This window comes from Boleophthalmus pectinirostris, unplaced genomic scaffold, assembly GCF_026225935.1.
Source record: "Boleophthalmus pectinirostris isolate CB_2022bp ecotype Guang Dong unplaced genomic scaffold, ASM2622593v1 HiC_scaffold_6, whole genome shotgun sequence".
NCBI classification, from domain to species: domain Eukaryota; kingdom Metazoa; phylum Chordata; class Actinopteri; order Gobiiformes; family Gobiidae; genus Boleophthalmus; species Boleophthalmus pectinirostris.
In genome coordinates, this window is record NW_026571447.1 from 17,546,554 (window position 1) to 17,571,358 (window position 24,805).

Genomic DNA, 24,805 nt, shown 5'->3' on the forward strand with positions numbered 1-24,805 from the left:
GTAACTTAGCCTGGTGGTGTCATCTATTGTCTGCATGGAGATTTTTTTGCTTTAATGAGAATGTGGCATTTATCTTATGGAACTTATGGACTATGTAGATACAAGCAAGTGACCAGATTACAGATCTGTGGAGAGGTGATCCCACTCACAGTAAGAATGCATGTTTTTCGGGCAATAAAAACATATGTAATTTAATAAATACATATTCTAAATTATACGTTGCTGTACTGCAGAACATTCCAGTCAAAATCTTTACTCTTTGCAAAAATTAATGTATTGCTATGACTAATGGTAGTGGATCTTATAAAACTTTTAATTTTAGAGGTTATACAAAGAACATTATAAAACTGAAAAGTATTTGTTGTGTAAACATTGAAAAAATGCTTCTACTTCACTTCATTTATACTTTTAAATGCAACTGAAAGGTTTTAGTAAGTGGTTTATACTTCTTATTAAATCTTTTTTGTTATTTCACTTTTGAAAAATTGGGTGGTCTTTAGTTTGGATAAAATACTTCATTTTTTGAGTACTCTTCATTTTCAAAAAAAAGCACTGATGCAAAAACAAAGATTTCACTGTTTCCCCTCCCAAATAGCTCTATTACAGACAGACAAAATGTGATGAAAACATTTGATTAAAAACACAATTACACAATGTTCTGATGGGGAAAATGAAAGAACCAAGAGAGTTAAAAGCCACCCACACAGTCCCCAAGCTAGCATCACCAAAACATGGAACAAGCATGGATAGACTATACAGCAGCTCTTATCTGTGAATGTACAAGGTCGGAACAAGCCATTTTCAACATAAGCTTCAACAGAAAGAAGAGTTAATGTGTTGAGTTCATCCCCAAAGAAGGTCAGATGAAAACTGCGCCTCTCACACAAATAAACCGTTTAGAGATGTCACGGCTCCCTCTGGTGATGGGATTTTCGGCTCTTTTATGGGATCCAAATCTTTTGGATCGGTTCATTTCAAAGAGCCGTTCAAAACACTGGCTCTTTTACCATTTATGGATATGATAGAAGGCAATGTGAGAACTCATTTTCAAGGTGCACTGTGTAACTTTTCTGATGTAAGGTCCGTCAAATTTTTTCTCTGTGGAGATGTTATTCCTTTGTCTGGAATGTTTAACAGTATGGTATTAAACCATTCTATCATTGAGAAGATCAAATCTGACCAAGTTACAAGTCAGATCTGTGGCAAGGAAGCACCACTCACAATCAGGATGCATGTTTTTCATGATATTTTTGAGCTATAAAACCATCTGCAATTAAAAAAATGTAAAGGAGAGCTGTTTAATGTCATTCAAAGCAGAGTAATGACATATCCACAGAAAAAAGCAGGTGATAGACCCCCAACAGAAAAGTTACATAGTGAACCTTTAAAGGGCCTATATTACACTATTATCTGATCTATGTTTATAATTTTGTTTCGTCCTCACAAACATACTTGGAGTTTCATTTACACATGTATAAAACACAAACCCTGCATATTTAGGCTGAGTTCTTCTCTCAAACACTCTTCTGAAAACACTCGGTTCCACCTTGTGATGTCATGTGGCAATACAGGAAGTGCTCCTCTGTGTTTGAAAAAAGTCCCTAGAATCATTTGGATGATTTCAGCCCTTTAATTGCCAATCTCTACTGAACTAAAGTTAAAAAAGTAGCTGTTAACTTGAAAACTACGATTACATGACATCACAAGGTGGAAAGGTAACAACATTCTAACATGACTTAAGGCTCACAAGAATCAATTTGTATAATATAGGACCACAAAAAGATATTTAAATCTTTATAAACAGTTCCAAGCTCTCACATACTTAAAACCTTCACAACAGCTTTAGAAGTATTTAGTATTTTAATGTATCAAGGTGCTAAAACATATTTTGCTTAACAGACGCCTGTATAGTTTTGTGATGAGACCTTGTGATTAGATTTCGCTTACATTACCAGTGAGTGCATATTGTGAGGGGAATGAAAAGCTGTTATAATAAAAAAATAAGTGAAAATAAAAACTGTCTGATGGAGCATTGTAATTGCAACTGCAGTAAGAAACTGAGCTATGCGCAGAATCTCCTGATAATGGAGTTTATTTTGTAAAGCAAAAGCTGAGGTAAATACATTTATCTTATTTTCTGGTTCTGTGTTAAAGTGTCTATGTCAGATTTTTATCATTCTCAAATTTTGACTTAATTGGGTGGGATTATGACTGTAAATATAAATTATAGTTTTACATAAATCAAGAAGCAATTCGCCAAGAAAAGATATTGAAAATTACAGGAAGTGGAGAGTTCAAACATAATAATGACATCACACTAGGGAGAATTCTGTCCAAAAGTTTGGCACAATTTCCATGAAAGAAAAAGAAAATCTGATACTTTAAACATGATTTCAACAAAATATATATATATATATAATTTTTTTCAAATATTTTTGTACATTACAGGAGTTTTGCTCAGCAACAGTTACAGAATTTCCTAGTTTGATGTCAAAAAGTAAAATTTTAAACCCCTCAAACCTGTGTGAATCTTAAAGACGATGATCTTTAATGTGACGTTAACCGTCTTACAGCCATCCATATGGACACTAGGAGCTCTGATCAGATCATAATATTGTTTATTTTGCAAGACTTCTTATTCAGCTTAGCATATACACAGTAGATGTGTATGTGTGTGTGTGTGTGTGTGTGTGTTAGGGCAGGATAGTCCAAAGCTATATTAAACTGAATTGTAATAAGTAACTTCAGAATATTGAAATGGAACAGAATGTCTTTGACTGAGCTGTTGTCAGTTTGCTCTGAACTCCAAGTTTTTTTTTTTTCATTATTTTATTTATTTTCTCTCTCTTGGAATAACCTTCAGAACACAGCCCATGATTTTGTCTCCTTGAGAGACTTCAAAGCTCTGATAAAACCATGGAAGTGAAGAGTGAAATTGCTATTTCACAAATGGATGTGGTGTGCAGTCCCTTTGTCTGTTTGAACATGCTCCGTTCTATGTCCCATGTTTGAATCACTTCTAACCTTGTGAAGATGTGCTTCTAGTCAAGGCGCTCCAAAACAGAACTTCATTTTTGTAAAGATTTGATAAAAACAACATATTATTTATTTATCAAAACAGCTGCAAATAAAAAAGTCTATTTGTGGGACATCATTAAAATAAAAATGAGTCTGTATGAAGAGTAAAGACTAAAATTCCAAAATCTTGGTTTTACTGAAGCTATAGCAGAACCATTGGTCCTGTATCAGAATGCACAAACAGAACTGTTAAATGCTTGTATTTTTATTGAGATATATTTACATATATTTGTTATAAAGATGCCTATTTTTATTCTTTTAGAAACATCATTGTATTATACTGTATATAAATAAATATTCAAATATGAGACATGAGAATTTATGGGTAAACAACGGCCACTAATCGTCTTATATGCAGTGGTTTGCCTAACCTTAATTTTCCCACATAAACCATGCCCAGTGATGCCCAGTGCATTTTCACAGTTTAGAGCAGACACTTAATACCAGTGTTTGTGAGATTGAGGGTTTGATTCCTAATACTGGCTGATACACACTACCCTCAGTGTTGTGTGTCCTCCTGCCCTGTGTATTGTATTATCAGTGTCTTTTACAAAAGAAACACAAACAAACAAACAAACAAACAAAAACTTTCAATGTGTGTCCTAAAAGCACTCAGATTTGCACAGACTTTGTATTTCTGTCAAGACGCTTATAAAGAAGTTTGGACTTACACAGGATTTATATAAGAAAAGTTGACAATATCGTTAGACTTGTTCTTGTCTCTAAACTTTTGATAAAACTTATTTAGTATCACAAATGAATCATGTTTTGTTTAGTTTTTTTCAAAAGTACTGAGCATGCAGTTACGAAGTTTGAAGTGATTTGCAGTAGAAAAATATCCAGTCCAATGCTATCTTTGCCATAGTAACAAATCCGAGGGTCTCAAGCCAAACTCATTACTTAATGTGATTATGTGCTTCTAATCAGCCGCTGTAATCAAGTCTCCAGCACATTCTCCACACTCCTGAACCACACTCTCATTTTTTTAGTTTTCGTCCTTGGCATGAGAAAGAGAGAGGAAACTGAAGCCAAAATCTATCCTTCATAAGAAACAGGACACAGAAGTTTGTCTGATGGCAAGAATCAGTTACATGTGCACAGTTTTTGGTGAACCTGTTTGAGGTGTAAATTTAGGCCTCTATAGTTTAGTCAAGCTGGCCACACACCCATCCTGTACTACTTTATAATAACTACATCGTAATTAGTCTTAATAAAGCAAAATCTCATTTCATAATGAATACATAGGTTATTAATGGGCCCAGATTACTCTATTTTCTGATCTATGTTATTATGTTGCGTTTCTATTATATACTATGTCTCTCAAACTGTTCTGTTCCACCTTGTGATGTCATGTGGTAATACAGGAAGTGCTCCACTGTGCTTTTAAACTTCACACACCTTTATTAGAATAATTGTGATGATTTCAGCTCAGGAATTTCCAACCAAACTAAAGGTAAAAGGTAGCTATTAATTTGAAAACTACCACTACATGACATCACAAGGTGGAACAGAGCATTTTGAGCTTTAGAGACATAGACAGACTAATTATAAAGGATTACTCAAACACAACTCCACGTATGTTTTTGAGGTAACAATATTATAACATGGCTTAAAGCTCACGAGAATCCATTCTGTGTAACTGAACTGCATTAACAATGATTAATGCTTAGTACCCACTTAATAAAGGGGTTAGGAGTTATGGTATTAAGTAAGTAGTTACTAAGTCTGAATCACTCATAATAGATAATTTGTTCATTACAAATCAAGCGTTTGTTCATGCACTATTAAGGCAAATTAAGGTGTAGAATACTGAATAGTCTACCTGCATTAAAATGTATTCAATAGGAGTGCTGCATTTCAAGTACTGTGAATACTTAAACTTGAAGTTGCATTATGATGTTACAGTGTAAAAACACAACAGATGATTAAAACAGCTTCATGTTTGTTCCACTGTCTGTTAAATGGCAATACTGATGTAAAATAACTTAAGTTGGGGAGCTGGTCAAGATTATGGTGTCTTGAAAATAAGCAATTAAAATTTTTGAAATTGATTAGAGGCGTAAAAATCACACATGTACTTATCATAAGTATCTGCGTCATTGTTTTTTTTTTCTTTTTTTTTTCTTAATATTAATACAGTTTGAACTGAATTCTAACAAATAAAAGTGTAACTGCACCTGTACTGGAATATAGTTACCCGAAATGTGCATTCTATTCTATATGCTTTGTTACTTCCCAGCACTGAACACTCATTTGCCTCTTCTAGTTGAAACCTTTAACTCTTGGCCTAGCAGAATTCAGCTGATTTTAATAGTTGGATATAAGAGCCCGGTGAAAGTGGCCTGTATTCTAATGAAAGGCTGCACCTCCTTGAACACTTTTAGCTCAGGCCTCTCAGCACAGAGCACACCTCACTTTAGTCCTTGTTCCTGAATGTGTCTCTCTCCGATGTGTGCAGCAGAGACCCAATGACACGGCACATTTTCTCCTCTTCCTCCCAAAACAAGAACAGCGTGTTCTGCAGCCATCGTCTAGACGACAGAGCCAGAGCCAGAGCGTGCTGTGGTGTGGTGTGGAGAGGATAGAATGGAGAGGAGAAGAGAAAGGAGAGGAGAGAAGATAAGAGAGAAGAGAGGAGAGAGAAGAGAGAAGAGAGGAGAGAAGAGAAGAGAGAGAGGAGACAAGAGAAAAGAAAGGAGAGAAAAGAAGCGAAAGGAGAGGAGAGAGAAAGGAGAAGAGAAGAGAAGAGAGAGAGAGAGAGAGAGAGAGAGAGAGGGAGAGAGGTGAGAGAAGAGAGAGGAAAGAAGAGAAGAGAGAGAAGAGAAAGGGCGAGGAAAGAGAGAGAGGAGGGAAGGCAGGAAAGAGAGGAGAGAGAGGAGATAGGATGGAGAGGAAAGAAAGGAGAGAAGTGGAAGAGAGGAGAGTGAGAGTGAGAGGGGAGAGATGATGGAGAGGAGAGAAGAGGAAGCAGAAGAGGAGAGAAAGGAGAGAAGAGAGAGGAGAGGAGGCAGTAAAGAGAGGAAAGAGGTGAGAGAAGAAGAGGGAGAGGGGAGAGGAGAGTAAAGGAAAGAGGAGAGGAGAGATGAGAGAAAGAAGAGAAGAGAGAGGAGAAGAGAGAGGAGAAAGGAGAGAGAGGCAGATGTACTTTTTAGAGTACACTGAACAATATGTTTATGTAGTTAAGTTGTAGAGGGTCTTTTCTGGTGGGAGGTCCATCACCTGCATCTCCATGGAGACGTTATTGATTTGTCTCCAGTGTTCCACAGGATGGTATTTGGTATTTAACTTATCCTTATTCACTCTTATTCATTAACAGGAGTTCCTCTTGATCCATTATACCTCGAAAAACATGCATCCTTACTGTGAGTGGGGCCACCTCTCCACAGATCACACCAGTCACTTGGCATGATTGGCTCACCTTAGTGAAGATCGATTAATGCCATACTGCGTTACATATTATCTCCACGGGGACAAGCAGGTGGCCGACCCTTCACCTGCAAAGTTACATTGTGCATAGACTAGAAGGTTGGTGGTTAAAACCTCACCCAAAAACTGCTGTTGTGTCTCTAGGCAAGGCAATTAGCTTGTTGTTTGGATGAAAAGGAAGGGGATCTTGTCTAATTTGCTATGGCAACTCACAAGAAGAAAGGATAGTATCATTTGTATCTTTTACCATTTGTGGTAACATGTGATCATTATTACTCTCACTAACACAACTTCAGAACTCCAAAAGAGTAAAAATCTTTCTTGGAGTTATCAAACAGTAAATTTGACACTGTAACATCCAACTTACTTCTCTCTCTGTACCGTGGAGAAGGTATTGGTTCATAAACTTGGTAGAACAGAACAGAGATCCAATTCCGAAAACAGACCAGCGCGACCGAATCGTCTTGTGAGTGTCAATTAGTGCAGGCTGGGTGACCTGCCCACAGCCTCTTGTCCTCCTCCTCATCTGTCTATCTGTCTGTGTGCTCACTCCATCTCCTCCTCCGTCCATCCTCCCCTCTCCAGCCCTATTACACTCTATTACTGTCCAATCTTGTCCAGGCCTATCTCGTCTCCTCTCTCTCTCTCTCCATGCTCTCACTATCAAGGCTTTTTACACTGCTTTATATCTCCGCTTTCCCTTTTTGAGCCAGGTTTTTGTCTGTGCTACGCAGAAAAACTCAAATTCAAATTCAAGACACCGGAAACCTTGAAATGTGGTAAGAGCTAAGAAAGCAAAAACATGTCATTGTCAATGGAGGTTAATTAGTCTTTTGAGATGCTTTACTAGGAAAAACAAGTATTCAGGTTATAGCTCAGGACAGGAAAATAAATAAATGAACAAAACAGATAAACAAATGTCATGTGTAAAGAAGGGACTGATGATGATTTTGATTGAGGAGTTGAAACAAAAAAGCTGCAAAAAAACACAAAATTCTCAATCTGATTGCAACATTTACATAAAATCGCTATGTCCAACCTCAGTAATTATGACAATTACATGTTCAATTTTATGCTTCATTTTATTCTGAAATCATCTAAAACTATTTACCAGATAATGCATTTTGGAGCAATATCTCTCTCTGTTTGAAATTGTTTCTAACAATTCACATCAGACTTCCCGGAAAATTAGATATTTAGCAGTTGGGGTGAGAGGTGGGGGTCCATCACCTACTTATCTCCATTAAAACTGTATTGCTTTGCCTGTTCTCCATTTGACATTAACACTTTTATTCAATTTTATTCAACCACCCAATCACAGGTGTTTCTACTGCTGAAGAAACTATTTGAAAAACATGCATTTTAACTCCGAGTGGGATCACCTCTCCGTAGATCTGACCAGTAATTTGACCTGAACTAACTATTAGGCCCCATCCTACGCTTGCGCTGTGTTTGGTTCTCACAATCAGAGCACAATGCACAGACAAGCACAAAGTTTACACAGCAGCATAACCTGATCGACTGCTCACAACCAGCCCCGACAACACAACCTGATCCACTGCTCATAAGTGTATTATTTTTCCAATATGAAGTAAGGAAACTGGTACAAATCCTGGTCCAGACAGGTCCGCAACACGAGGTCCGGGAGCCGAATGCACGTGCTGGTTGTAAAACTAGTCTTAATCCTACATCCCACTTAAATCTGAAAGTTAAGACCAGTCCATATTAGCACTAGGGCACCAGGTAGACTTAAGCCCTCTGCACGCTACACCTAGGAGAAACATTTCCGTCCAGAAACAAGCGGGCAGCGGCTGATAGAGCAGCGAGCAAGTGCTCCGGTGGAGGCAGCAAGTGTCCCGGGTCCCGGCAGCAGCGAGTGCCCCTGGTCCCAGTGATGGCAGCGAGTGCCCCAAGTTCCTTCTGCAGCAGTTAACAAGTTATTTATTACAGAATTACTTATTACTTACGTTATTCATTACCATAACTTTAGTTTTGCTCAGGAGTAGTTCACTAGTGCTAGTTGTTGTTAGCCTTGAAGCTTTCATGTTTCTTACCTTGACAGTTGTGGATAAATTCTTATCTTCTTCTTCATGGAAGAATTTATGTACTTTGTCGACCTTGTTGGTTAAAGATTTGGTGATGGGGCAGGCAGATTTATTAAACTGGTGGAGAATATGCGAGACGTTTCCATTGACATTTTGGCATAGAAAACCATTAACCTGAAATTCTGCAACCCTACAGGGCGGCACTTCCGGCCATTGTGAAAAAGGTCTGATCCATTGAGTTTGCTCTAGCCCAACGAACTCAAAGGGCAAACACATGAATCAAATAAAGTGATATGAGCCCATTTAACATGATAATTTGTCTAAGTAGATACACATTAAATTTTAAACAAATAATGAAACATATATGTATCCTAATATAAAATAACAACTTTATACATTTTTTATCTAGGTCAAGTTAGGGAGTGCGGAGCACTTGCGCCCTCTATTGACCAGCTACCACTGGCAGATTCAATATTAGTCATTATGTGTACTGCTAAAGCCCAAATTAACCTTTACCACCTCGTTTCAAACCTGTTCTATTGCACACATTACTGTTCAAGCACAAACACATTTTTAATTAATTCAAATAGAAATCACGTTATTTCTTTGAAGGGCCAACTCTGAAACAGTTTGAGAGTTCAGAGAAAAGTGACAGTATGTAACTGCTCCATCTGTACTGCTTACATAACATAAACTTATTTTTAGTTTATTATTTTATGTTCTCATGTAAAGTCAAAGTTCTTTCCTTTCAAAGTTTTGTGCAGTTTTTGTAAAAGAGAAACCCAATTACCTTTGAGGCTAGAGATAAACAATTTCACAGCCTTTGCTACACTTTACTACGCTTCCTATATCCTCCATAGCAGCAACAACAGTGTTTGTCATTAGATTAATTCAAACAGGCAATTACAGCCAATGGTTCCATTTCAAAAACTTAATCTTTCATTCTATGGATAGTTTAATGCTCACATAGTAAACAAAAATAAATTAGTTCCTCCACTGGCAGCTTCAAGTATTTCCCACCAACATTACGGCAAATTATGCATAGCATTGGTTCTTAACTGTTTCATAACTAACAGTTTGTGTTTTCCACATAACACCAAACAACAGCCCAGAACTGAACCAGGTTCAGGTTTGGACCAAATCAGGTGTAAAGGTTCACCTCCAAACAAACAAACAAACAAACAAACAAACAACAGTATCGCAACTGTAAGACTGACTGTAAATGTGACCAATCAGAAGCAGCGTTAGTTGACCATAAAGACTTTCCTGACATTTCATTGGTTTAGAGCTGCTAAGTGGGCGAAAACTCTCTATTTTCAAAACATGAGGAAATATGCAGATTCTTGAGGATTTTGAGAATATTCATGTTTTTGGCGACTTTTTGTTATGGGAACATAAACAGATAACTGTAAACACCAGCAGGGACACATGTGTTTGGAGTTTACAGATCGCTAAAATCAGTAACATGATAGTGGACACAGTCCACTATTTATCGTAAGTGCAGCTTATCTAATATTTGTTTGGCAGTTCTCCACCGGTTTTACACGCGCATAAGCACCGTCATGTGGTGTGCATGTCTGTTTTGTTCTGATATCAGTGCATTTGGTAAATGGTGTTTGGTAAATGCTCTGTTTGGACACAGTCTGTTGCAAAAGGGGACGCTTTTTTGCCCTGCACTGTTATGACTGTACAGTTGTGAGTCCATTGTGGTGCTTGATCTCAGTGGAGGAGAATAGCCTATAACCCTGGCTCTTGGTGCATTTGGTGATTTGCAGGAGGCTAAATAAGGCAGAATAGAGCTAATTTTTACAGTAAAAACAGCTGGGGTGTACTTTTGGGGTGTACTTTTGAGGATTTTTTGTTGGTAATTTAATTAATTACATTTTCTGGTAAGTAGTCAGTTTCATCACACAGAAACACAGTCATGAGTAACTATCATTTTTACTTACTTTTTTCGCCCAACACTGCTAAGCATGTCAGCTCAACATATAAGTTTATCTTGTGACATATAAGTCACAAGATCAAGCATTTTGATAATATAGAATATTCATTTCTCATCAACACGTTACATCAAATGCTGTTATTTAATTCTGGTCATAATAATAATAATAATGCATCAGTTTTATAGAACTTTTCTAGTCACTCAAAGACACTTTGAAATCTGCTATTTGCAGTCCAGTTTTCATCTGTCCTCTCTCTTATCCATTCATCTTGTTATATGGTGAAGCTCCCCCTTAGCTTAAGCAGGACATGAAGAGGGCCAGAGCACTTTGGAAGGTACAACCCCCCAGGGGCTGCTTTGGACCTGCTTCTCATACAGGTCAGTATGGTTCACTTAAGACAGTGGTAACACTCTTGGACTGTACTGACCCATTCTGACCCATTTGAATCAATGCATACAAGGCTATATTATTCTAAAAATGGGATCATGAATACTATTAATCACTGGTGTAGACTGACAAAATATTAAGAGAATTAAGAGAATTTTAAGTTTTTATGAAATTCAACAATAGAAACAATCATCTGACACAAACACCCTTGCCATTGCCATAATGACAACTGTACTATAGTGAGCTTTGGTCCAAGTCTACCTGCCACACTGTGTTCCAAATGTCCACACTATGAAAACTGCAAACATGGAAAATTCTACAGTATAGTTTTGTGCTGCAGCAATAGCGTGCTGTGGATTGGGATTCATTTGACGGACAAGAAGTGGGTCGATATATCGATGTGGAAAGAAAGCTTCATCAGTGGCGATAAAGTGCACACGGAGAGGATGATGGCAGTGAGGAGACTCCAAAAGTTAACTCTGTAATGAGGATTCCATCACACCCCCTCCACAGACCACTGCACCTCTGCCCACAGGCTCTTCTGACTAAAGCACTGAAGCGCTCGATAAGTTTGTCCTGCCAACCACAATTAGGGCTCATAATGACTGCGCATAATCAATGGAAATTACACTGGCGTGCACCTTTACTTGATCTGATCACACGCATGTAGCCTATTTCGGAGAACAGTCTATTGATAGATGTCTAGTGCCGATAAATACAGCTACAGCGAATTTGTGTGAGTATACAAAAAATAATGAAATTGTCACAGGTTAACGCCCAAATGTAATTATTTATTAACTGGCAAATGTAATTATTTATTAATTGGTAAAATCTTGACCTTTCACAGGATTTCTATCAATGTTTATTACTTTCGTAGTTATCTATCTAAGAAGCAAACACAGTAAAAGTTGGAAACAACATAATCACCATGGCAATAGTAATTAACACAATTACACTGAACTGTCAACAAAGTGAGTTAATCAGATTTATCTTGTCTAACCCGCTGCAACACAACAATAAAAAGTTTTAATTGTCAATAAAAATTGACTATTTGCTGTTAAATTGACAATTTAACTTTGCCAGCTTAAAATTGAACCCAATAATTAGGTTTTCTTTAAATGTTGCTTGGTGTTGACTTTGACTGAAAATTTCAAATATCCTTAAATTTTATACAAAAACACTACAAAGTGCATTGCTCAGTGTTGTAACATTTAGTCTTACAATAGGTCTCACTTAGTCTTACAATCAGGGTTAAGGACATGATTTCTGTTGGCGTCCTAACAATTCTTCTAGTAATGACCAGCCATTCAGACATTTGAGACTGGAGTGTGAAAGTTATGAACAAGCAGTACTTCTGAAAGCTTCTATAGCTTAATATAAGTGCATTTACTGTAGTGCTGTATCCTTACAGTCTTAGTTTAAACCATAAACTCAGAGAAAAGTTCAGTTTGAAAATACACTTGTCACATAAAACTTTACAGAAACTTTCACTTCAACTGAGCTCAAAGACTTACCATCTGTCAACAGCACTCTCAGTCAAACTCAAGCACTTCTGGTACAGTACATGAGCATTTACATAAACTTGTCTCCTCTTTTTCCTCTTTCTCTGTCCGTGTCAGTCATGTGGTCTGAAGTCTGCCAGTCAGCTGATCTGTCAAACATGAAGACAGTGTGATCCGGCACAAGACAGGAGTCCAGGGCCAAGCGGGGCAGATGGTGAAGGGGAAGTGGAGAGAGAAAGAGGAGGAGAGAGAGAGAGAGAGAGAGAGAGAAAAGGGGGAGTATGTAAAAGAGGAAATGGAAGATGATATTATCACTAAGACGGCCTCCTCAAGTACCACTTCAAATGAGTGCAAGTATCTTTAACATTAGGTTTAGTTAATGCTTCTGTGTTATGCAAAATTAACTCTTGTGAGCTTTAAGTCGTCCTCAAAAACATACCTAGAGACGCGTTTTGTTTTATTCACAAATGTTTGAGTAATCCTTTATTATTAGTCTGTCTACATTGCCAAAACAATGATGTCATGTGGTGGTAGTTTCAGCTCCTTTTACCTTTAGTTCAGTAGAGACAATGACAATTCCAAGAATAGAAATTATTTGTGTGTTTTTGCATGTTGAGTGTTTTCTGTTAGAGAGAAGAACTCAGTCTAAATATGCAGGGTTTGTGTGTTAAAAATGTGAATGGAACAAAACACAACTCCAAGCATGTTTTTGATGAGGGAACGACATTGTAACATTGATCAGAAAACAGCGTAATATGGGCCCTCTAATAAGCTTGAACCTTGACTACTCAGAGGAAAAGTTGCATTAATACAGAGCAAAACACACTAAGGCTACATATACATACATACATACTTTGGCTAATCGAGTTAGTGAGCAGTACATTCTGATTAACTACAGCTAAAGCTGCCATTGATAATATTTTGTATGCAGTCCTGGAACTTATCTTTTGACAACAAGTTTTTGAAATTTCACACTGGCAGGTGGTTTGGCTGTTCGGTGGTGGAGAAAATACACCTTTTATACAACCCTCACAAGCCAACGACAGTGTTTCTCATTCTCTGCACAGCCTTCCACCATTTTTCCATCAAAGGCGTTCTTTTGTTATTGCTATTTCATGTTACTTTGACTGCACTGTTCTCTAACAAGGAGAGAGGCGCTCCGCAGTGGGGGTAGAAAACTGCTCAAGCAGACGCCGCAGACAGGGAGAGTGTGACGTGAATTTCACTCAGACTGTGAGTGTGCTTCTGTGTGTCTGTGTGATATAACAAGTGTTAGAGCTCGCAGTGACAGACCGGGGGCCGGATACGCACTTTTAGAAGTGTGTGCTGTCCCTCTGTGTCCTTGTCTGTCCATGAGGATGTGTGAGGCTCACTGTAATAAGCAAATGAGAGCCAGAGAGGATCTGCTACAGCTACTGCTGCTACTGCTGCTGTGGTGCAGGCTCGCTGTGGTCTTTAGTATGAAGGACCACAGTAATGGGATCACCACTATGTCATCTTCAGGGCCGTTGGACTTTTGGGGATAAAGGATAAGTTTTACCCAGGGTCCGGTGCAGGGAGGGGCCATTCAAAAAGACTGTAATGTACATTTTACATTAAACAACATGTAGTTTAGTCTTGTGATAGTCTTGGTTTAGTCCTGGTTTAATCTTGTGGTAGTACTGGTTTAGACCTAGTTTAGTAATATAAGTCGCACCGGAGTATAAGTTGCAGGACCACCCGAACCATGCAAAAAAGTGTGACTTTATAGTGCGAAAAATATGGTATATGTATCTTATTTTGTACTAGTTGCCAGTCTTGAATATAGGTGATGGGTAGAGTTAACATTTCTGAATGATTATAGTTTAATCGTGCAATTTATGAAGCTCATATTTTACTTTGTTAGCTATAGGTATAGTTAGACCTTTTAGAAAAAAGGTTTACCTGGTTTAGTATCAATGCTGACAATTGGTTTATCACATTAGTTTTTGCACTTTTGCTCTGCAAATTGTTTTATTAAAGTTTAAAGATGAGGGGTGAGCATGATACAAATACAAAAATCTCTGAGTTTTTCTGTTGGCTTGGAAACATTTCTTTGAACAATTACCAGCATTCAGACATTTGAGACAGTATTGTGCAAGTTATGAACAAGTTGCATTTCTAAAGTAAAGTTCTCACAAAGAATATATACAGCCTATATTAGCATATATATATAGAGTATTAGCATCATCAATTAGTTTATCACAGACTGTTTTATCATGAAAGGCCAATGCACAAATTCTAGGAAATATCTCAAATGTATTCACTGAGAACAGTAGAAATGTTTTGTTGCTCAGCCTATCAATAACCATGGTTTGAGGTGCTGGTTTGAGGCAGGTACGCTAAAGTCAGACATGGAGCAAAGTAGTTAGTTAGAGACCTTTGTAATACAAGCATGAGGACCTCAGTGTTTTTGGGTAGTTACCATTGCATTTTATACCAAGCAATCACAAACTACAGGACCATATTTAGTTCTTACTACACCTTGAAAACTATTCGTGCTCTTGATGATATTAAAACACATATAGAAACAGAATTAAACTGAATAACATTGTAATAACTTATGGATGCTAGGCCTGTTACGATAACACATTTTGAAGTGCAAAATATACTGAACTAAATATAGATGATAAACATTAATATTGAAACTAATTTATGCCACTAACACAATATCCCAAGAGCAGATTGATACCACAAAAACTATTCTAAATGTACAATATTGTTAAAATAATCATGAGCTGCAATAAATGTAACTTTTTGGTTGGGTGTCCGTCACCTGCTTGTTTCTATGGATATGCCATTGGTCTGCTTGGAATGTTCCACAGTATGACATTAAATGGCTTTACCTTACATTTACCGTAATTTCCGGACTATAAGTCTCGCTTTTTTTCATGGTTTGGGTTGTCCTGCGATTTATACTCCAGTGCGACTTATATATTATAATTTTCAGACCGACAGCCGCGAGCAGGCGCTCTAGGCTTGTGTGTCAGTATCTATTACACCTATACCACTGTCACTTCGCATTCTACTGCTCATGCCTCCTTAAGAAAAAGCCGTTGTTCTGCTGCAAATAGTGAAATATGCAGCCGAAAATGGTAATCGAGCAGCAGAGAGAAAGTTTGGAGTGAGCGAGAAACTTGTGAGGGCCACAGCTTCACAGGGACCGGGCGGGTGCGCCATGATACTTTCCTGGAAATCATTGGATGAATCGACAAAGCCTGAACTTCAATGACAACCGAAATCATCGTCGGGATTCAGAAAGGCCGGAATAATTCTAACTGGAACTGATGCTGAGTCTGACAATAGCCACGGAGAAGAAAAAGCAGTGCTCCATTTACGTCATGGATCTATGGTTTATCTCCAGTGGTCGCGCAGAAGTGACACCAAGGATGAAGAATTCAATGGATTTAGTGAGTTTGGTAGATTTATGTTCTGTTGTTTATGCTATAATTATCTGAATAACTGTTAATATGTTACATTAACATATTAACGCCTATTCAGCCAGTTGTTCTCTATTCTCTTGTTATTACTATACTTGTCTTTCAAGATAAAATGTCAGTTCCTTATAAAATACATTTCCCCCAATAAGTGTGAATTATACTCCGGAGCAACTTATAGTCTGGAAAATATGGTATTCAATTGGTGTTATAGCTCAAAAAGGCCTAGAAAAACAGACTGATTTGGTCTTCATTAAGATAGAAAGGTTTAATGCCATACTGTGAAACATTCTAGACAAAGCAATAACATCTCCATAGAGAAGAAGCATTTGACAGACGTAGCCAAAAAACAACCACAAATTTCTCAGTAGTGCAAAGACGTTCAATATTTATCCATGGTCATAAGTCAATATATTATTTAATTCAGACCTTCAATCGCATTGGTTTGGTAGTATGGTCTGTCTGCAAGCTTCCAGCGTGAGTATATTGTCCCTTCAAATCAACTGAACAAAGCTGCTGCTGCTCCTTGCTCTATCACATTACATTACAAAGCATTAGGAATTGAGAGTTTATGGGGTCCATGCTGAGGCGAACAGTGAAGTATGTATAAACTCACTGTGAAGGGCCATTACAGCTGACTCGGCTCGCCACATGAACTCTGCTATTAAGGCTCACAAAGCACAAGTTTTCCTGGGTGGATGCAGAGAAGCGATATTATACAATGTTTTATCATTCATCAAAACTTTGTTGTGAAACTATGTGAATGGAGTTCTCCGGCGCTGATATGTAAAGTGCCACAGAATTGAATCGGGCACATTCCAACCCACACAGAGAGAAAATGACTTGGTAATGCTCTGACATTTTTTGTGAAGCCGAACTCATCATGGTTTATAATGATATGATAAAATGGCACAAATTCTCATCTCTGTAATGTAGCAGCGGAGCAGATAGGGCTAAGCCAGCATTAAGGGAGTCGCCCTATCAAAATGTTCAGTGCAATCACACCAGCATATTTAGCCTAAAAGCCCACATCTGATAGTCTAAACTAGATTTACAGCGTTTCTAACCAATTTCTTTCATTCTTTTTTCTCCTTGTCACCTCCCCAGCTCACACTCAGCTTATCCAGTATTACACTTTTTTAACGGTTTGATCATATATACAAGCTTTCCGAGCTAGGAAATGTCTAAACACATCTTCAGGATATTAATGCCAGTAAAAAAAAAAACCTACACATTTTTTACTGAAAAATAGAACAGTTAAAGGACCTGCATTACACAATACTGACTCTTTAAGTTTAAGCCGCTTCAACTTACCTGGAACTGTGCTTTGTTTCATTTACATGTTTGAGTAGCCCTTTATTATTGTCTGTCTACATCTCAGTTCCACCTTGTGATGTCATGAAGCAGTAGTCAAGTTAAAAGCTACCTTTTAACTTTTGTTCAGTGGAGATTTGGAATTCCAGGGCTGAAATTATCTAAGTGATAGTGAAGGTGTATGGGGTTTAAAAACACAGTGGAACACTTCCTGTATTATCACATGACATCACAAGACGGTACAGGGTGCTTGAAATTTTATTTGAGAGAAAAACCCAACCTAAATATGCAGGGTTTGTGTGTTAAACATGTGAATGAAACAAAACACAACTCAGAGTATGTCTGTGGAAACAACATTATAACATAGATCAGAAAATATGGGCCCTTTAACTGAATATTATTTGCAGCAATTTAAATGTATTCCTCGCTTTTCTAATGCATAGATTTCTAATTATACATCATAAAGCACTTTTCACAACAGAGTTTTGCTGTCACAGGCATACTAGCAACAACTAGCATCCTAATAGAGCACCAGCCATACTTCCTTTTTCATGGAGGAAAGAAAGTTTTGTAATTAGATCCATGGTATTGCCACTTTTATATATGCTACAACATGATCCTGATAATCTGTAATTCTACTTTAAAGCATTTTAGCAAACCTTAACATTTTTATAGTCAAAGTAATTACTGCAATTACTCTTGCAGTTGGATTCTGGGCCATGAAATAAAGTTTTGTTTTGCATCAACTTTTTCGATTAAAGTACTGTAATTGTCCTATCTTATCAAGAGCCCATTTTTGTAGTCATTAGTATACATCTCCATACCTCCCTATCCGAAGGCACTGTTTGGAAGGTGACCCAGTCTGAGGACGCGCCTTATATAGACACTGCAGGTGGCACCATTTTAGGCCATAAGCTGCTGCAGTGAACTGGAAAATATATCTTTTAAAGGAGTACTTATCATGTCTAAAGTTAAGTTAAATTCCCTGTCAACTTGACCATTTAAGTGCTGCTTCTGATATTTTTCACCAGCATTTAATAAATAATTCAATTCAATTTCCAAACTTCAACATTGATCTTTATGCCAAGAGTAAAGAGGTGGTCATATAACCATGAAAACTCTCAGCAAAACTATCAGCCTTTCACTTAAGGTAGGCAGAGGTGCATGTGTGACCTATGTGTGACTATTGTGTTGTTAGAGATGTAGTAGTGGAATATTTAACATATTATCTATCTTATATTGATTTAGTGTAAAGTACTTTTCAACATGAATTTTTCTTGTGAGAGGACTCGCCTTTCTACAGATCTAGCTTGTAAAATGAGCAATTAGTGTCATGGAAAGAGAAGAGTTTAATGTTGTACTATCTCCATGGAAACAAACAAGTGGCAGGCACTACTAGAAACATTACCGAGTGCACATTTACATTACTTGTATTGTACTGTCAGCTTAAGCTCTATCTATATTGAGAATTATTATACACAAATTGAAAAAAACAAAAACGCTTCATCAAACTTTAGCTGTCTCCAATTGCTGCTTAGTAACAAACTCTTCTCGCACTATAGGCAGAAATAGAGCTGGCACGCCATCTGCAATGTCAAACTTCCCACTAAAATCTGCAGCTAAACTTTATGATCAAACTTTTTACAATGCATGACTTTCTGGCCCATAATTTGTCCCCTTCTCGATCCTAACCACCACAGATTCCTCCATTTGATCCACCTTGCCTTTACGAGCGAGTGTAGATCAGAGCATGCTGGTGTGGGTATGGTGGCAGGGCAGTGCAGTTTCCCCTGGTGACAGTGAATTGTGTTTGTCAGACTGTTTAATGTCTCTCTCTCTCTTTCCTTATCGCTCTCTTTCTCTCTCCCTCACTCTCTCTCTGTCTTTCTCTTCCTTTCTTTCTCTCTCTCATCTAGGGTTTGCGTCAGTGAAACGAGCTGGGCAGCAGCATGGGGCAAAGGGCTAATAAAAGTGCTGCAGATGTTGCTGTACCCCGTGAAGGAGCGAGGAGTCGCTCCATCCTGCTGTCCCTCCTTTCTTTACAGTGTAGTGCTCCTAATCTTAGCTAACCAATGATGCAAAAGTTGTGTTTAAATGAGTTTTGTTGCTAAAGATTGGCTGCAAACTAGTGATGTGTTTCATTCTGTTCGTAAAGCTCTGTGAGCTCCACTGCTTTATTTCACTTCCTTTAATACTTAAGGTACACATTAGATTGTGACACGTGGTGTTAATATTAACATGTTTATTGCCTCTCGTGTTCAAAAACAGAAGTTCAACGGACTTATTGACATGTATATACTGTACAAAGCGAAGGAGTCAGCCCCCAGAGAAGAGATCACCCATGTGAGCTCTTTCTAAAGGACTCAGTTAAACATTATTTACCATTGGACGCATTAGATTTTTCACCTTCAAAGCAGACACAGTGAGAGCATGCAAACAATATATAAAGGCTGATCCAAGAATCAAACCAAGGACCTTTTTGCTGCAGGCAGTAGTACTAACTGATATGCTCAAACCCATCCAGGCATACGATAAAAGTAAAAAGTCTAAACCTGATAAGAAAAGTGTATAGATAAATAAGCTAAAACACCAAAGGAACTGTGAGACTTATTAGCACAGTTTCATCTCCCAGACAGTGTTGGTGAAAGTCAGTATCAGATATAGCCTCAGAGCCTTGTTACTATGCAGATGATAAATGCAGAGGCTGCCACTGTCTGGAGTCTGCAGCAGCAGCATACCGTAAGCTGAAACATAAGCTTACAACAGAGTCACCATCTGGACACAAGGTGATTCACCGGATCAATACATGACATCAAAATTTCTCAGCCTCTCACACGGATGGATTCTGGATTTTCAGTGCAGATTTTGGACTTGCCATATTACACTTTATAATAACTTTACTTAGCCTTAATAAAGCAGGAACAAAGACATTTACCAAAATACCAAATTACCAAATAGTTAATTAAGGCTTAATACAGGCTTAATTAATATTCAAACTCCTAATCCCAGTTACTAAGTCGAATCATTCATATAAATTAATTGTTCATTATGAATTAAGTCTTTGTTCTTGCTTTATTGATTCTAATTAGTGTGCAGTTATTATAAAGTGATATCAAAAGTAATAGCTGTAGCCTTTTATAACCAACTGCCTTTACTGTACTGGGCTGACTTTGTACTGAACTATTTTGCAGCTACATTACTTTTAAAAAAATAATGTGTGTTTTAAAGTCTATTCCCACTGAGCATAACTTCCCCTGATATGAAATCCATAAGTATGTCTTGCAGGAGGGTGCCAGACCAAATAGAATCTGTGGGCTGAGTGTGGCTGTGTCTGCTGCAGCCACTGCCCTTGGTGTGACCACTCAATACAGGGCATCCATCCAACCCCAGAGAAAAAAACTAAACTACACTAACTAAACAAAATAAAAAGTATTGGATAAAAGTTTGCTGACGCATCAATAGTCATTCCATTTCCTATCAAGTGCCATGTACGTTAAGCTTTGTCATGCTGTCTGAGCATATTCATTCTTTTTTCTGTGTAACTTTTCTCAGTTCCACTACCTTCTTGTCTCCATGGAGTTGCTGTGACTGTGTGTTCCACAATACGTCATTAAACATGTTTATCTCCATGGAGACTGGGTTGGGAGTCACAGGGTCCCTCAGATTTTAATACAATACTGTACATGACTCACGATACGAGATTATTACGATATGGTGATAGATGTGTGTTAATCGATATATTGTAAATTAAACTCCGTGATATGTTGTGACACAATTGTAGCACGGTAAAAAAAAATTGCTAATATATAAAAAATATATATATTCTTGGTGATATATTGATGCAGCAACCCACAATAATGATACTGTATCACTAGGGATGTAACGATATCCAAATCTCACGGTAAGATATTTTCCCAATATTTATTGCAATCCTTTGTGGAGGCTAACAGAATTGTGAATATCCTAATTTTTCCTCTTAAAATGCATTGACAATACTTAATTCAAAGAACTAAGATTTAAAAGTGCTTAGAACTCCTATTTCTTCATGTAGTTAGCATCAAAACGGAGCAAGGGATCATGGTCGATGTAGTTCCCTCTGTTTTTTTAGCTATTGATACACCATAACAATGAATTTAAGCAAAGGAACTCGTGATTCAATATTTTGTGATGGCCCAAAATATTATTGAGAGACTTTTGATGATACAATATCACAATATTTTGGTTATTGTTACACACCTATGTATCACCAAATTTAGTATCAACATATATCGATATTGAACCAAGGTGAAACAGTTTGAACCTTCAACCTTCAGACTCGTGGGCAAAAGTGTTTACCACTGAGCGACTGGTACCTACTATCCACAATGTGTGTGCAGTGGCAGACAGAGAAACAGCCCACAATAACACTAGGCAGACTAGGCAGGCATAACTCACCGAAGTAATACTGGAAGGCTATCAACTGCAAACATTACCATTGTATTGTATGGCTTTCTTTCTATTCCACAATGATCTAGCACACTGCCTGTTCAGCTTGTACCGCGCATCTATATAACTCCAGTCTCTTGTTCGCCATTACGTCATCATCGTCTCCTTTGTCTCCTCTCCTGTCTGCCCCCAATGTGACTGCTCGCTCCATAGCTCACCCCTATGTTTCGCCTAATTTCATCCAGATCCTCTCCTCCGCCGTTTGGGGCCCGGGACGGATAATTAAGCATGTCAGACTGTTTCGCTGACTTGGCACTATCGGCGGCCATAAAGAGAGATAGAGAGGGATGGAGAGAGAGAGAAGAGAGGGCGAGGGACCTTCAGGCTGTGTACGTGACTGTTTTTGGTCCAGACAGTGCATCAGTCTCGCTGTGGCTGTGGTCGAGAGAACAAGAGGTGAAAGGACTCGTGTGTGTACGCCTCAGGGAGGAACAGTCACACCACTGTACGGCCGCAAAGTCACACTGTTTCAACAATGTGCTTCAAAACTGCTTCAGAGATGGAAACAAGAGACAGATAACACTACAGGCACAACTCATATACAATGTGTAAGACTCAATACCTCACCTATTTTTCTTTAAATTACCCTATATTACATTACTATTTTCTGATCTGTTACAATGTTGTTTCCATATCCAAAACATACGTGGAGATGTATTGTGTTTTATTCACACATATTTAACACACAGACCCTGCATTTTTAGGCTGAGTTCTTCTCTCAAACAGAAAACCCTCTTTCCCACCTTGTGATATCATGTGGTAATACAGGAAGTGTTCCACTGTGTTTTTAAACTCCATATACATTCACTAGAATCATTTGGACAATTTCAGTCCTAGAATTGACAATCTCTACTGAACTAAAGGTAGAAAGTAGCTGTTAACTACCACTACATGACATCACAAGGTGGAACAAAGCATTTTGAGATTTGAAGATGTAGACAGACTAATAATGCAGGATTATTCAAACTTGTGAATGAAACAAAACACAAATCCAGGTATGTTTTTGATAAGGTAACAACTTTATAACATGGCTTAAAGTTAATTAATTAAAATATTAATTTGACCCAAAAGTGATTAGTTAATATTTATTTTGAACATTGAAGAGAAGAAGAAAGCATACGTCAACATGTTCAAAAATATATATTAAGTCTCATCCTGTTACTGTCAACACAGCTGTAACATTTGATGCAACTAGATACATTATGTGTATGTAGATCTCTACCATAGCATTCACCAAACCTTGCAATCATCATATCTTATCTAATCTAAAGCATATTAATCCAGACTTGAACAGTGAATGTGTACAGCAACGCTTCTATTGTTATAATAATAATAATGCCTTTGTACATTTGTACTGTAGTGCACTGTAGTCAGGATTCATTCTCTCCATACAGAAGTAGCCGGGTAGAATCGAGCGGGAATCAAACCTTTGACTTCTGGGTTGATGGGTGAGGGCTCTAACCACTAGGCTATTGTCAGAAAATAATACACGAACAGTGTAGAATTAAACAGTATCAATCTCCAGTAACCTCCATCTGACTGTGGATTAGATCACCTTGGTCAGAAAAATCAGTGCTCGAGACTGTCAAAGTTTTACGTGCGCATGGGGTCAATGTGTGAGCCTTCACACTCCAACCGCTACTGTGGCTGGATTGAGCAGTCTCCCACTCGTATGACCTCGGCACAACCCTTTTATTAAAAACACATACATAATTACACAACTTTGCGACAGTTTCCACTTCCCCCCACAACCGTCTCCCACCTCATATCTCACTTTCTTAGAACACAGGTTCAAGGACTTTCAGTTCCCCATACATCTGCACCTAGACTGTTACAGTGACCTTTTGCACTTCTCTGTTTGCACAGACGGTGATATACAATGCAGACATAGCACAACATAGTTTCATGGTTTCAAACACTTTAACACATATAGGTGATGCAAAAGTTTCCATTGCTATCTTATGTACATTTTAATAACTTCATTGCAACTTAAGCATTTCTCTAACAGCTATGTACTGAATCACAAAACCTTACTAGAATACTGATTTTAGCTCTCTTTTGATTAACGATAAAGACCAATGTAGACAAAGTCTTTAGGATCTAAACAGACCTCACACTGAAGCATAGTACAAATCCGACTACTGCTCACAGACTAACCATATCAGTTCATATTATATATGTTTGTGTGTTTGGGTCTACACAGTGCAACAGGCTCAGTGTGGCTGTAACTGTGGGAAACAGAGGTGAAAGAACTTGTGTGTGCGTACGCCTCAGGGAGAACAGTCACACCACTGTACGGCTGCAAAGTCACACTGCTTCAACAATGTGCTTCAAAACTGCTTCAGAGATGGAGACAAGAGACAGACCAAAATAACACTGCAGGCTTCTCAGCTATAAGACTGTAAGAGATTCAGGACATACTCTGCAACAGAACCAACTGCATTACAATATATAAGCTTATGTTTGGTGACAAAACCATAAATAAATAAATATGTATCCACTATATAACAATGTAATAATACTTTCAGTCCTAATAAAGAAATAGTTCAACTAAGTTAGCCTTAATAAAACACTGAAAAAACATAATGACATAATGAGCAAATAGTTTATTTAGTAACTGCTTTACTAATACCCTTATTAAGTAGACTAGTTACTCAGCCTGAATTATTCTTGAACTGTTTATTCTGTGCATATAACACTCATAATTAAAAAACATGCTTTTATTTCAGTCTATTTTTGTGTGAAAAGTACCAATTTATATTATATATCTTGACCTAGTAAGAGTCACAGAAAGTGTTTGAGAATTGTTTTTGGTAAAAACAGGTGCAGTATAATTAATATGAGAAAATATTCCGAAGAAGTAGAGAAGATGGAGAGGCTGAGGAGGCTGTACTGTTGCAGCGAGCAGCAGCACATAGCCAAGATAGGAGGATAAATAAGAGAGAGTGTATATGAATGGACTTGTGGGTGATTTGTTTGAAAGGTAAAGGAGGAAGGCTGTGATTGGGCGAGGGTGATAACAGGCAAGTGTCAAGTATGTAATTACGGAAATCTTCCTGGTCCATCATGTAGCTGTAAAATAACAAAATTACTAATAGCACCTTAAAACCATAATTGTCATGGAAAAAACATTTACGTCAGTCCTCTATATGCTATTCGACTCATCACCA

At 37.8% G+C, this 24,805-nt stretch overlaps 1 protein-coding gene across 1 annotated transcript in view; it reads right to left on the reverse strand.

The window, feature by feature from the left end:
* Positions 1–24,805, reverse strand: part of ldlrad4b (low density lipoprotein receptor class A domain containing 4b) — a 332,819-nt gene that overhangs the window by 171,945 nt on the left and 136,069 nt on the right. The gene's annotated exons all lie outside the window — the stretch shown is intronic.